At 35.7% G+C, this 16,216-nt stretch overlaps 1 protein-coding gene across 14 annotated transcripts in view; it reads left to right on the forward strand.

The window, feature by feature from the left end:
* Positions 1-16,216, forward strand: part of LOC135204207 (nuclear factor 1 X-type-like) — a 451,271-nt gene that overhangs the window by 297,023 nt on the left and 138,032 nt on the right. Inside the window, exon 4 of one of the 14 annotated variants that reach the window (XM_064234310.1) lies at positions 2,783-2,843. The exons of the other annotated variants lie outside the window; for them this stretch is intronic. The gene's annotated coding sequence lies outside the window, so the exon portion shown is untranslated. The remainder of the gene's footprint in view (positions 1-2,782; positions 2,844-16,216) is intronic. 14 annotated transcript variants of the gene reach the window in all.

Raw genomic sequence — 16,216 nt, forward strand, 5'->3', positions numbered from 1 at the left:
AGAGAGAGAGAGAGAGAGAGAGAGAGAGAGAGAGAGATTATATATATACATACACACACACGACACCACACCACCACACACCACACACATATATATATATATATATATATATATATATATTATATATATATATATATATATATATATATTTATGGTCTATCCCTGGTTTCATCCATTTTTGCCTTTCCCATTTGGGGGAACCCAGGGTGAATCCGGGTGAAGGCTTACATTGCCCCCTGCTCCTTTAAAAATTTAAAAATCCCAGTGCGCATCGTTGAATTATTATGTTCTTGGTAGTTAGTTGACAGATGTGGTGTCATTGGGGTTGAAAAGAATCTCACTAGTCATATCCCAAAGCATTTGCTGATAACCCCACATAGCGAAAATATTTTCTACCCACACACTGAAGGAACAAGGTTTATATATATATATATATATATATATATATATATATATATATATATATATATATATATATATATATATTATATATATATATATATATAATTATTATATATAGATAGATGATAGATAATGTATGTGTGTGTGTGTATTTTATATATATATATATATATATATATATATATATATATATATATATATATATATATATATATATATGATATATATATATATATATTTATATTATATATATATTATGGTGTATGTAAGTGTATACATATTTAGTTTAAGTTCAAATAAGGAAGTCCATTAATGGATTATAGGAGCAGAAGAGAGAGAGAGAGAGAGAGAGAGAGAGAGAGAGAGAGAGAGAGGCGAGAATGCGCCATCTGTTTCAGGATGAAAAAGGGGCGAGAAGTGAGTGATGGGAGATAAGGGTGTGAAGTGAATACCGAATTAAGTATTCTTTCTTTTTTTCTTTCTTTTTTTCTTTTTGTTTTTTTAGTGCACATGGCGCGACAGTGAGTCCCTCATGAAAAATAAATTCTCTTTACACTCGCGGCCTAGTTTTTAAAAGTCTGTCGAGAGATGTTGAATGTTGGATTAATGCTAACGAACTGACTTGGGTAGTTACTCTGACGTTGATAGGTGCGTGGATATGAGCTTATGAATTTATGGAAATCGCTTTGATCGGAGTCGTATTTTCTTCTTTTAAGGTGGGTGTTCTACGGTATAGATGTCTCGGAACTATTTTGCGACGCCAGGCACGTTTGAAAAGGAACCAGCTAATCATCTGGGGCATAGGAAATTTGGCATAAGGTTTCTTAAAACATCAGCTTCAATACTAATGTTTTGAGCGTGAAAATAATGAATTAACAGGTTTTTTTTTTTTTTTTTTTTTTTTTTTTTTTTTTTTTTTTTTTTTTTTTTTTTTTTTTTTTACTCGCAAGGGTGTCATTTCATTAGATTAGTGAATGTCGATTCCTCTTGATAAATCTCGTAGTAGGAATTCAAATTGAATTTCAAATTCAATTGCAAAAGCTTCATTTCTGACACAAATGACCTTAGACATAGACACGTAATCGTGAAAATCAATAGTATGAGAAATGATTCTTAAAACATTCTTTAAAATCACAAGTATGAGAAATGATTCTAAATCTTTAAAATCACAAGTATGAAAGAGGGTTCGTAACCTTTAAAATCACAAGTATGAGAAATAATTCTTAATCTTTAAAATCACAAGTATGAGAAATGATTCTTAATCTTTAAAATCACAAGTATGAGAAATGATTCTTAATCTTTAAAATCACAAGTATGAGAAATGATTCTTAATCTTTAAAGTCACAAGTATGAGAAATGATTCTGAAGTAGTAGACGTGGTCAGGGGAACGACATTGAGGTTTTAGATAAATTTTACATATTTCAGTTTACCAAAATCGGGGTTTTCCCATCTGAATTTATTTGACATTCACGCATATGAATGAGATGATTTATTAGTTTTTTTTTTTTTTTTAATGTCCAGCCACCAGCTATTTAGAGACAGTGCTTGGACAGTAAAGAAAAGTGGTTGTCACTTATGTTTTTGTGTTTAATTTTTTTTTTCCTTATAATTTTCCAAGTAAGTTGTCCTCAAATTATTGTGTGCGTGACATCATCTTTACGCGCATGCATGGTTTCAGTCTTGTCAGAATTAAAACAATAATAATAATAATAATAATAATAATAATAATAATAATAATAATAATAATAATAATAATAATGGTACAAAGTTTGACCGGAAGAAACTTGCATTTTAAAACTTCTAAGTCTGCGGTCATACGAATGCGTGAGTGGTTGACACCATTTTAGCAGCACGCCTGCGAAGTATCAGTAGCCATTGTTTTTTGTTTTTTTTAAGCATTAGAAAGAAGTTTGAGTTACTAAATGAAACTTGAGATGGAAGTAAGATTACTTGGGCTTAGGCTGATATATTAGATTTATTTATTTATTTATTTTGTTCAGCAGTGAAATGTATAATCAAAAGCTAATTGAAATTTATCTCTCTCTCTCTCTCTCTCTCTCTCTCTCTCTCTCTCTCTCTCTCTCTCTCTCTCTCTCTCTCTCTCAAGTTTTTTCTTCATTTCTTGATGCGATATTCGCAAGGAAATGAAGGCAGTAAGGGAAAGAAAATTATATATGTATATTTTAAAACAAATTCCATATAACCTCTCTCTCTCTCTCTCTCTCTCTCTCTCTCTCTCTCTCTCTCTCTCTCTCTCTCTCCTTAACTAGTATGAAAGCACATGTGCTTTTCCTGAATCAATGAAACCGCTTAAAAAGTAATATTTGACCATGAGAAGCACGTGTCTCTAACAACAGCTGAACAGGTATACCTTTGCAGATGTGGGCTGGCTCCACCCGGCCATGGAGCGAGTTCGTTCGTCCGATGGAGGAACACACAGGTACTCCCCCCACCCACACCCACCCACCCACCTCCTTTGATTAAGACTGGTGAGTGCATCTGTGCACACGAGAGAAAATTTCAAAAAAAAAAAAAAAAAAAAAAAAAAAACCCAAAAAAAAAAAAAGTAATTGCTAGTTCTATATTCTCTCCTCCGTTATATCACGATATGTCACCTATTCCCTTCTTGTATTTTGTATTCACCTATTATTTATTTATTTTTTGTTTGTCTTTAGTAGATGTTTTACCACCAACACTACTTCCCCCTGTGTCCTGTATGCTCTATGCACCGATGATCTATCTGCCTTTTTTCAGGGCAGTTCTTTCTGCACAGTGTTGTTGTACTGTTTTTTTTTCCTTGTATGATTGTAGTGATTCTCGTATTGCAATGTTCAGTCGGCACTTGGGTCATTTTTACCATTTTGGTAATGCTGTTTTACACCGTAAAAGCACACATTCGGACTTTGATATGTATGTAGATGTACGTGCACATACGCGTGTTATGTATGTAGATGTACGTGCACATACGCGTGTTTGTGTATGTTTTTATATAATATATATATATATATATATATATATATATATATATATATATATATATATATACATTGTTTGTCTTTATTTGAAGCTTGGTAATACATGGTCCCCATCCATGTCACAGGTACTGGATATCCGAGTTCCAGCATCTTTTAAACATATGTTGTACGTTTGTATATATACTTTCAAGTTTTTACCCTCTTCCCTGAATGTTCAATTATCCCTTGACCCTTTGATGCCTGTGTTTTAAAAAAAGAATAAATAAATAAAAAGGTTTTTTTTTGACAGTACTACGTATAAATTGTAAAGACACCGGTAGGTTGTTTTGTGTTTTTCTCTGTGGTATTTTTACAAATGTCTGTCGTGATTGTCATTGATAAGTGTTGTTTGTGTAGATGTTGTGTCACTCTCATTTTGGAATATAATAATTGGTCAAACTGTTTTTTTTAAAGTTGTAATTGTCCAGACTTTCGAAATAAGAATTTAATCACGGATTGTGAAGGCTCCCGTGTTCAGAGTGAGTTACATTTAAATATGGTGTGAAGAGAGAGGCGGGCAAATGGTATCCAGACCAAGAATAATGTGCTCTCTCTCTCTCTCTCTCTTCTCTCTCTCTCTCTCTCTCTCTCTCTCTCTAGTTGCGTTTGCATATTGAGCATCGTCTTTTTGGAACGTTGTCTACTCCAGGAGCCACCTCAATTTTGTGGATATGTATATATATATATATATAATATATAATATATTAATAATATATATCCTATAAAATGTAATATATATATATCCACAAATAAGGTGGCTCCTGGAGTAGACAAGTTCCCAAAAAGACGATGCTCCAATATGCAACGCAACTATATATATATATATATATATATATATATATATATATATATATATATATACTACATAATGAAAATATATACAAATATATAAATATATATAATGAAAATATGTAGTATATGCACATGTATATGTGTATATAAATATACATTCTTTTACACATTAACTCGAGCCATATATGAATTTCTGTGGTGGAAAAGCCAGACTGCTTCCCGCGTTATGCCTTTGGGCGGAGTTTCAGAAATCACTGCAATTATGCTTTAATCAATATTTTCGGTTGCAGAGCCGTGCATACAGATGGCATAAAGCAAAGTGTTGTAAAGATCTCAACTCTTGGAAAGGGACGTTCTAGACAAGAGGTGCTTATATTTATTAATGTAAGCGTGATCATTTTAGAATGATAGCCTCGAAATCTTATGGAAAATAGGCAACTCGTCTTTTTCATGTTAAGTGAATTAGCACTTTTAATGCTAGGTTTTGCAATACCAAATCAGTCGCTCATGAGTAAAGTACTGAATCAGGTTGGAAAGGTTTCTGGAAAACAAAAAAGGGGCCTTGTAGAAGCCAGTGACCTTTGGCAACTCTTGAGTTCATGAGGTGTAGTAACTATGAAAGAAGAGGTAATGGAGTTTTTTTTTTTTTTTTTCAATAACTCATGTACAGTTTTAGTAGAAATTATTTGGTAAAAAAAAAGGATAGAGCGTTCGCCGTCGCTCTTAAAAAAAATAATAAATAAAAATTCTTAAGAGACCCACAGAATCTATGAATACATTTATACGTTTCTAAACTTTGGTATGCCGTAGTTACTTTGTAAAAAAAAAAAAAATAATGGTGAAATAGTTCTATTTTTTTGGTTTTAAAGATCAGACTTTCTAAATCCCTTCAGGTACCAGTCGGCCATGATAAGAAAGTTATTAGGTGATAGAATCCATTTCCTGGCCGCTGGTATTTATCAATTTGAATATTTCTAACGCCGATTTTTTTTACTATTAAATTTGAAGGGCTCTCTCTCTCTCTCTCTCTCTCTCTCTCTCTCTCTCTCTCTCTCTCTCTCTCTCTCTCTCTCTCTCGAAGGAAAATAGTACATAAATGTAAATATGCACCCTGTACCATGAATCAAAATCAATTAGACAATCAATTAAATGATAAAATCCAAAATAGGAAAGAATCAAATAAAGAGAGGAACAAAGAAGATGAGGTGAAGGAAAAAAGCAAGCCATCACCGCGATATGGCATCAGCAAAGAATTTCCAAGCATCAGCTCCAAGATACCACAGCTCAAGAGATAAATACTCAAACCATCATAGTGATGAATGCGCAGGGTTTAGTTACGGGTAACTCAAAAAGAAAAATAGAGTACTTAGAAGTACTAACTCAAATTGAAAAGAAAATAGATATAATGAATAAGTGAAACCTGGTATTCCCAAGAAACTGGTAATGACGATCAAATAAAAGGGTTCCAAACTTATAGATCAGATAGAAAAAATAGGAATCAAGGGGGAACCGCAATATATGGGAAAGACAAAAAACAAGGAAAAATATAGGAGAAATATAGTAACTCAGAATGTGAACTAATAGCGGTAGAATTTGAATCTGAAAAATTAATGAACATAGTAATATATAGACCCCTAATACTAAAGAGTTTGACACAATAATAGAAAAATTGGATGATATATGCAGAAATCACAAGGACTGGACTATTCTCGTCTATCCGAGACTTTAACTTTCCTTCGTAGACTAAAGAAGAATAGGAGATTGTGGTTGTATTTATACATATAAAAAAGAGAGTAATAGTAGTGCAGAAGATAAGAGGCAATTCGAAAAGCTATTAGATATGCTACTAGAATACAACATTCAACAAATTAATCACCCGCCAACTAGAAAGAAATATACTTTAGATCTAGTATTTGTGAACGAGGTGAATTATGTTAAAGAAATAATAGTTTATAATTCGAGTATTTCAGACCATAATGTCATAGAATTAACAGTCCATTCCAAAGCAAGTGAAAACAGAGATAAGCAAGATATGAAAAAGTGGGAAGGATATGGAAAATACAACTTCTTCAGTAAAAATGTAAAATGGTTAGAAATAAATGAAGAATTAAACTAAAATTGGGATAACATTTTCGTAAGTGAAGATATAAAGGTAAATACGGAGATATTATATAAAATATTAGAGAAAATAGTGGATAAATATATACCAAAGAAGAAAAGTAAACATCAGTCTTGCATACCAAGAGACAGAAGGATCTTGTTCCAGAAAATCAGAAAGTGGAAAAAAGGTCTTGCAAAAGAAAAAAATACATGGAAAGTGATCAAAATAAAAAGTAAGATAGAAAATGCAGAACAAAAGATTATACGATCAAAAGAAAATGAAAAACGGGACTTGGAAGAAAAACCCTTAGAAAATATCAAGCAAAACCCCAAACTATTGTACTCGTATGCGAAAAAAATGAATAAAAGAAGAATAAAAAGAAATAGGCCCTTCTAAGAATTGTTTAAGGGAGATTAACGAATGAAAAAAAAGGAAATAAGCAACATATTGGCAGAACGTTATAAAAGAGAATTCACCCCTAGAATTGATAATGAAGATAATGGTATAGAAGTAAGGGATGAAAATAGTGAATATTTAGCAGACATAGATATTAATGAAGATGATATTGTGCAGGCTATTAATGAAATTAAAAATGGAGCTGCAGCAGGGCCTGATGGTGTCCCTGTTCTTTTGTTTAAGAAAGTAGTTCATTCTATCGCAAAGCCACTTGCAATATTATTAAGACAAAGTGGAGATACAGTCAAGATTTTTGATGAGCTCAAATTAGCATATATTGCCCCTACTTTCAAAAGTGGATCAAGACTAGAGGCAAGTAATTATAGGCCTGTGAGTGTAACATCAGATATTATGAAAGTGTATGAAAGGGTAATGAAGAAAAATATTATGAAACATTTAATAAAAAAATAGTTTGTTTATTATAGGACAACATGGATTTGTACCCGGAAAAAGTACACAAACCCAACTGTTAGTCCACCGTGAGAACATATACAAAAATATGAAAAGCGGAAATGAAACAGGTGTGGTTTATCTAGACTTTGCAAAAGCTTTTATGACAAGGTATATCATAACATATTACGCAAGAAAATTAGAAAACATAATATAGTGGATAAAGTAGGAAGATGGTTAAAAGAATTTTTACACAACAGAAAACAGATAGTTATTGCAAACGATGAGAAATTGGATGAAGCTTAGGTAATATCCGGTGTACCACAAGGTACGGTGTTAGCTGCATTACTGTTTGTTATTATGATTGCAGACATAGACAGTAATGTTAGGGACTCGGTAGTGAGTAGTTTCGCTGATGACACAAGAATAAGTAGATGAATTACTTGTGATGAAGATACGAACGCGCTACAAAGAGACCTTAACAAAGTATATGATTGGGCAGAGGTAAATAGGATGGTATTCAACTCTGATAAATTTGAATCAATAAATTATGGAGACAGAGAAGGAAAGCTATATGCATATAGGGGACCTAATGATGAGATAATCACAAATAAGGAAGGTTAAAGACCTTGGTGTGATGTTGAATAGGAACATGTTATGCAATGATCAAATAGCAATTCTATTGGCAAAACGAAAAGCAAAAATGGGAATGTTGTTACGGCACTTCAAAACAAGAAAAAGCTGAAACACATGACTATGCTTTATAAATCATATGTTCGTAGTCCACTTGAATATTGCAATATGATATGGTACCCACACTATCAAAAGGATATTGCACAAATAGAGAGTGTACAAAGGTCCTTTACAGCTAGAATAGAAGAAGTTAAGGATCTTGACCTACTGGGAAAGACTACAATCCCTTAAAAATTAATAGTCTAGAAAGGAGAAGAGAACGCTACATGATAAATTCAGGCATGGGAAACAGATAGAAGGAATTGCCGAAAACATCATGGAGCTAAAACTATCAGAAAGAGCAAGCAGAGGTAGATTAATAGTGCCCAAAACTATACCAGGAAAAATAATTAAAGCACACAGGACAATAATCCACTACGCACCAGCATCGATGATGCAGCGTCTATTCAATGCGTTGCCAGCTCATCTGAGGAATATATCAGGAGTGAGCGTAGATGTGTTTAAGAATAAGCTCGACAAATATCTAAGCTGCATCCCAGACCATCCAAGATTGGAAGATGCAAAATATACCGGAAGATGTACTAGCAACTCTCTGGTAGACATTAGAGGTGCCTCACACTGAGGGACCTGGGGCAAACCCGAAAACAAGATGTAAGCTCTCTCTCTCTCTCTCTCTCTCTCTCTCTCTCTCTCTCTTCTTTTCTCTCTCTCATCTCTCTTCTCTATAAGGTTAAACCTCTTGTGTATGAAAGAATTGCAAGGCCACCTGGTGTATGAAAAGAATCACTAAGGAACTTTTGTGTATGTCATAATCACAAATGTCTTCTGGTGTAAAAAGGATCACTAAGATCCTTTGGGGTATGAAAAGAATCGCTAAGGTCCTGGTGTATGAAAGAATTGCTAGGGTCGTCTGGTGTATGATAGGATTACTAAGGTCTTGTGATGTGAACAGGATCACTGTGGTCCAATGGTGTATGAAAAGAATCACTGAGGTCCTTTTGTGTATGTCATAATTACGAAGGTCGCCTTTTGCTTGCGGTGTATGACAGGATCACTAAGATCTTACGGATAAAAGGATTACTGAAATCCTCCAGTGTATGGCAGGATCATTAAGGTCGTCTGGTATATGACATGATGACTAAAGACGCTGTCACACAGGAATATTTCCTTCTAAAAGTGATGTAGTTATCTTCGTCAACTTGCAGCCAATAATTGACATCTTTTTGCAGGAAAGATAACTTAACCAGTATTTTTCCCTATCGTCGACGATATATCTCATATTTACAGAAGCATATTCAATATTGCTAGAAAAGTTTTATTCCATAACTTTCTGGGAACCATTTATTTTACGCATTTCCTGATTTTTTTTCCCTTTTTTTTTTTAAGGAAATTGAAAGTTTAATCGCATTACAAGTCAAATGCCTTCTCGATTTCTTCATAAATTAAGAACAATTACTTTTTTCTTTTAAAGTAACACAAGATGCTGAAAGAAAATCGTCCGTGTAACAATTCCTTTAAGATCCTTTGTGGTATAAAGTAACACGAGTTACACGTGTCTATATCATTACCTAAGATTTTGGCTCTCTTTAACCTATTACCGCAAACACCAGATTCTATCTATTATCAGTTGCAAGAAACATTGGCATCTTATCGAAACCTGTCACTAGATCCGAAATTACGGTATTACTCGTGAGCAGATTCAAGTAGCATCAAGCTTTGTACTATAGTAATTGATTTTTAAAAGAGCTTTAGTGTACACTTACCACTTATCTTATTATTCATCTAAGTCATTCGCAACATACTTTCCTCTTAACAGTGTCATTATAACATCCAGTCGTCACTCCAACTGTCATATTCCTTGTACCTCATTATAGCACTTAATGACCTCGGTGACCTCATCGACTTGGCTTCTGGCCCTACATTCCAAACACATCCATCCATCCCTCAACTGTGGGAGTCCATTTATACAATAGGATTCGTTCCTTGCCCGCGTAGGACTTATAGTTGATCCTTTGCCCGTTGAAGTTTTGTGTCTCAAATCTGTTCCATTTCTCTCTCTTTCTCTCTCTCTCTTTTCTTTTTTTACACGTCTTATCCTTTACAATTTACGTCTTGCTTTAAGGTTAAGTATGACTTGTGTTTACTCTTTCATTCCTCGTGACGCTTTTTGGAATTTAAAATATTTATTGCCCTGTGGCTTGATTTTAATTTTTTTTCCTAATAACAGCGTCACGAATTATAACGATGACCATCCGTACTGTCGATGGGCCTCTGCTTGAAAAAAATCGCTTCCATTTTTTCCCTCTTTTGGTTTGAAATCCGAGAAGAAAGCTTACCTTTGACTTTGCCCTCCCCCCTTTTCCCCCTTCCCTTGCCCCTCCTCATCCCATTGCCACTCCCCCACCCCTTCCCCTCCATTGCCCCTCCCCTCCCCTCCTCCCTGCCCCTCCCCTCCCATTGCCCCTCAACCACGTTGTGCCAGCAGGAGAATAATGAGGGTAACTTGGATGCAAGAAGTGTGTGTCAAACTAATAACGGACTGTCGCATCATTAGCCAGCGACGAACAAAAATAACGAAGGAGGAATATGCCTGACTTCGCAAAAAAAAAAAAAAAGAGGGGGAAGCAGAGCTAAGGGGAAAATAGAGAGAGAGAGGGGGGAGGGGAAGATGAACGATGAGGAATGATATGTGTGTTGAGGGACCGTTTGTGGAAATGTCAGGGATGATCTAGAGCTTTCTGTCGCACACACACACACACACACACACAGTCGCCTTCACGTACGTACGTACGTAAGCACGCACACACTGAATGGAATCAAAGATGGAGAAAATGAGAAGTTTGACGAAAAGGGAAAAAGGGCCGAAGAGGAAAAAAATGTCGTGACAAAGGAATTGGTTTCTGAATAGTTACGATTCATTTAAATTCGTGGATTTGTTTATCCCAACAAACTTGAATATTTTTGTCTGATTTTATGGATAATGAACTTTTTATAAGTATTTAATACGAAAATTATCATAGGAAAATAAAAGACTTCATAAGAACACGTGAAGAAAATGGAAAAACTAAGGATTATTAGTAATGGCTGTTTCACAGTATTGGCTTAGATTCCTTCAGAAATGGCTGACATGGCTTAGATTACTTCAGAAATGCCTGACATGGCTTAGATTCCTTAAGAAATGGCTGACATGGTTTAGATTACTTCAGAAATGGCTGCCATGGCTTAGATTTATTACTTCAGAAATGGCTGACATGGCTTAGATTCCTTCAGAAATGGCTGACATGTCATAAATTACTTCAGAAATGGCTGACATGTCATAGATTACTTCAGAAATGGCTGACATGGCTTAGATTACTTCAGAAATGGCTGACATGGCTTAGATTACTTCAGAAATGGCTGACATGTCATAGATTACTTCAGAAATGGCTGAGATGGCTTATACTCCTTCAGAAATGGCTGACATGGCTTAGATTCCTTCAGAAATGGCTGACATGGCTTAGATTACTTCAGAAATGGCTGACATGTCATAGATTACTTCAGAAATGGCTGACATGGCTTAGATTCCTTCGGAAATGGCTGACATGGCTTAGATTCCTTCAGAAATGGCTGACATGGCTTAGATTCCTTCAGAAATGGCTGACATGGCTTAGATTCCTTCAGAAATGGCTGACATGTCATAGATTACTTCAGAAATGGCTGAGATGGCTTATATTCCTTCAGAAATGGCTTGACATGGCTTAGATTCCTTCAGAAATGGCTGACATGGCTTAGATTACTTCAGAAATGGCTGACATGGCTTAGATATATTACTTCAGAAATGGCTGAGATGGCTTAGATTTCTTCAGAAATGGCTGACATGGCTTAGATTACTTCAGAAATGGCTGACATGGCTTAGATTACTTCAGAAATGGCTGACATGTCATAGATTACTTCAGAAATGGCTGACATGTCATAGATTACTTCAGAAATGGCTGAGATGGCTTATATTCCTTCAGAAATGGCTGACATGGCTTAGATTCCTTCAGAAATGGCTGACATGGCTTAGATTACTTCAGAAATGGCTGACATGGCTTAGATTTATTACTTCAAAAATGGCTGAGATGGCTTAGAATTTCTTCAGAATGGATGACAACTGGGTTTATATTACTTAGAAATGGCTGAGATGGCTTTGAGATTTCTTCAGAAATGGATGACAAGGCTCAAGATTTATTACTTCAGAAATGGCTGAGATGGCTTTAAATTCCTTCTTCAGAAATGGCGGCTGACATGGTTTAGATTACTTCAGAAATGGCTGACAAGGCTTCTTCGATTATTACTTTAGAACTGGCTGGGTTTGCTTAGATTCCTTCAGAAATGGCTGACATGGCATAGATTACTTCAGAAATGGCTGAGATGGCTTAGATTCCTTCAGAAATGGCTGACATGGCTTAGATTCCTTCAGAAATGGCTGACATGGCATAGATTACTTCAGAAATGGCTGACATGGCTTAGATTCCTTCAGAAATGGCTGAGATGGCTTAGATTCCTTCAGAAATGGCTGACATGGCTTAGATTCCTTCAGAAATGGATGACATGGCTTAGATTTATTACTTCAGAAATGGCTGAGATGGCTTAGATTCCTTCAGAAATGGCTGACATGGTTTAGATTCCTTCAGAAATGGCTGACATGGCTTAGATTACTTCAGAGATGGCTGACATGGCTTAGATTCCTTCAGAAATGGCTGACATGGTTTAGATTACTTCAGAAATGGCTGACATGGCTTAGATTTATTACTTCAGAAATGGCTGAGATGGCTTAGATTCCTTCAGAAATGGCTGACATGGTTTAGATTACTTCAGAAATGGCTGACATGGCTTAGATTTATTACTTCAGAAATGGCTGACATGGCTTAGATTTATTACTTCAGAAATGGCTGAGATGGCTTAGATTCCTTCAGAAATGGCTGACATGGCTTAGATTACTTCAGAGATGGCTGACATGGCTTAGATTCCTTCAGAAATGGCTGACATGGCTTAGATTTATTACTTCAGAAATGGCTGAGATGGCTTAGATTCCTTCAGAAATGGCTGACATGGCTTAGATTTATTACTTCAGAAATGGCTGAGATGGCTTAGATTCCTTCAGAAATGGCTGACATGGTTTAGATTACTTCAGAAATGGCTGACATGGCTTAGATTTATTACTTCAGAAATGGCTGAGATGGCTTAGATTCCTTCAGAAATGGCTGACATGGCTTAGATTCCTTCAGAAATGGCTGACATGGCTTAGATTCCTTCAGAAATGGCTGACATGGCTTAGATTACTTCAGAGATGGCTTAGATTCTTCAGAAAATAGCTGAAATGGCTTAGATTTATTACTTCAGAAATGGCTGACATGGCTTAGATTCCTTCAGAAATGGCTGACATGGCTTAGATTACTTCAGAAATGGCTGACATGGCTTAGATTCCTTCAGAAATGGCTGACATGGCTTAGATTCCTTCAGAAATGGCGGACACTACGTTTTGCAGTATGGACTGAGTTTTTTTCTCATTTAGGGCTTAGAAAGTGTAATTTTTAGTAATGATTTGACCTTATATTTCCCCATTACAGCAAGAGATGTCTCATAGTAGTATCTGAGAAAAGGAAATGTATATCTTAGACAAAAGGAGAGAAAAAGATCAACGACTTCGTTCAACCATTTCCTATTGAGGCTCCTTGTTACACTGATCCAAATATTAGTTATTAAACCCATTTTTAAAATGATCATTAGAAAGGAAATGAGAGGGTAGTGTTGTCGTTCACCTTTTCAATTACAACTATATATACCAGATTTCTTCTTGGGTGGGGGTATCCCCCCCCCTCCCCCCGTAGCGAGAGGTCCTTCCATCTCATGCAAGGAAGGGGCGATCTAGGCCGGCTTAATTAGAACATTAAGAATCCGAGTTCTTAGTCAGCATTTAGGTACTTGGTGGTCAGCTAACAGCAGTGGGTCTCATGAGAGAGAGAGAGAGAGAGAGAGAGAGAGAGAGAGAGAGAGAGATTAAAACATATTCCGAAACCAAGAGATCCTGCTTTAGGTTTTAGGTTATTATTCCTGAAGTATTTCTGTTCCTTTGATGACGTAAACCACTTAGCAAAAAATAAATAATTATGGAGTAAACCACTTAATAAAAACAAAAAAAGGTGAAATAAACCACTTAACAAAAAAAAAGAAGTGAAATAAACCACTTAACAAAACTAAAAAATGATGGAGTAAACCACTTAACCAAAAAATGATGAAGTAAACCACTTAACAAGAAAAAAAAAAGAGAGAGAGAGAGAGAGAGAAGAACGTGCAGTCCATAACTTCAATATTTGCGCAGATGGATGTGAAACAAAATTTTATTTTGTATGAAGTATCTGTAAAAAAATATCACGGATTGTGAGCGCAAAGTATTAAGAGGAAATATGTATTCAATGACCTCTCAAAGAGTGGCCGTGTACAGGGCCATCATGATGTGACTCGTCGTTGAAGCCTTTGAAAATAGTGGAAGATAGAATGTACTGGAAAGTGTTGAAGCCTTTGAAAATACTGGTAGAGTTTTTGAAGAATAACGAACCACCTGGAAGATAGAATGTACTGGAAAGGAGAGGCACAGGACCTTAGAAGAGTGACCTAGAGATATAAAATGGCCGGCTGAAAAGAAAAGTCGTAGAGACCCTGAGAAGGTAGACAGTTTCAAGAAATTGGATGAGATTGGTAAACATTGACTGCGAACCAAAGGAATTGAGCTACGATTAAAAATAAAATACAACCACGGGAACCTGAATTAATGAAGAATATACAAGAGAATTCGAAGATTAAGATTTTTGAAAACGAAGGGAAAAAAATTCAGTGCAATGACGAAAATCTTAATCCAATGTAGAGCAGCTCTTGTAATCTTGGTTATTACTTTAATTTGTCAAAAATATGTTGAATCACCAAGATACTACGGTGAATTTAACGAAGCCCTTTCGCTGCATAAGATATTAGTCTTAGCGTCTTTAGCCAAAATAGGAAAAAAATAACGTATTAAAGACAAGGAAATACTTCGTAAATTAAGGAATAGACGAAATAAAAGACTAGGATAACAATGGAAAATGGAAGAAACGTTCAGTAAAGTAAAAGCAGAAGCAATAGAGATATATAGATTGCTAGAAATATTATACACTACTAACCGATCGTCTTTATACCTTGATAGAGAGCAATAAATTATTTGATTGTGTAAAGAGAATTTTGGTTATGAAGGATACAGGAATTATGTTTAAAAATGGGTGAGAGTAGAAAAACGTAAAGTTGCTATAAGAAGTAGATAGATGGATAGATAGACAGATAGAAGATCTTCTTAAGAGGATTTATTGTTGTTTAATAGCGTTGTGCGTCTTGTATCTGGCAGTTCAAGTTTTCAGCGGTTTATTATCTTTTTCATTTATGAAGTCATAAAATTTGTATCCAGCGCTATCTGATGCGAGCGATAATTTGTGGCCGTTGAAGAAGAAGAAGGAGAGAGAGAGAGAGAGAGAGAGAGAGAGAGAGAGAGAGAGAGAGAGAGAGAGAGAGGCATTCCAGCACGTCAGACAGCATCCAGAGATTTGTGGATTGCGGGGTGAAGGTATGTGAGAAAAAAACCACCGTTCGTTCGTTATGCTCTCTCTCTCTCTCTTCTCTCTCTCTCTCTCTTCTCTCTCTCTCCTCTCTCTCTCTCTCTCTCTCTCTCTAACACACACACACACACGACGCAGCCCAAAAAACGTAAGTTTTTATTGGATTCCAGGAAGATTGAATATTGGATTACGCGTATCTCTCTGCGTCTCTCTTTCTCCCTCAATCACCTTTTCATTCCCGGTATTTTTTCACCGCACAACCGGAACGATGCCCTACAGGTGTGCTCAGGTACCAACGGCCTTGAGAGGTCCTTGAACCCGACCATTTTCTCGACCGTCCTCCCTTAAATGGAAGGACTTCGATGCGTGTGTTTATTGGTGATGAATTTTTGCTACGATTTTTTTTTTTTACTTTATTTTTTTTGGGGGGGTGTCCTCCAGTCTTGCGGGTGGGTTTTTAACTACGTGTATATGGTATCTCTCTCTGTTTCGTTAATGTACGTGTATATGTATACACACACACACACACATATATATATATATATATATATATATATATTATATATATGTTATAAATATTTGTATATTCCTGCAATAATGATGTGCCTGTGTATGCGTTGCAATTGCGCAAGAAGAAAACATTTGGAGAGAAAAGAATTCAGGCTCGATATCAAGGACCGTCTATTTGTAATTACACCAGAAGGTTTTCCCCGACGCCGCTTCTCGATATCGAATGTCTGCACGCATCGTGGATACTGACCGG

The sequence above is a fragment of the Macrobrachium nipponense genome, chromosome 44 (genome assembly GCF_015104395.2).
Source record: "Macrobrachium nipponense isolate FS-2020 chromosome 44, ASM1510439v2, whole genome shotgun sequence".
In the NCBI taxonomy this organism is placed as follows: Eukaryota; Metazoa; Arthropoda; class Malacostraca; order Decapoda; family Palaemonidae; genus Macrobrachium; species Macrobrachium nipponense.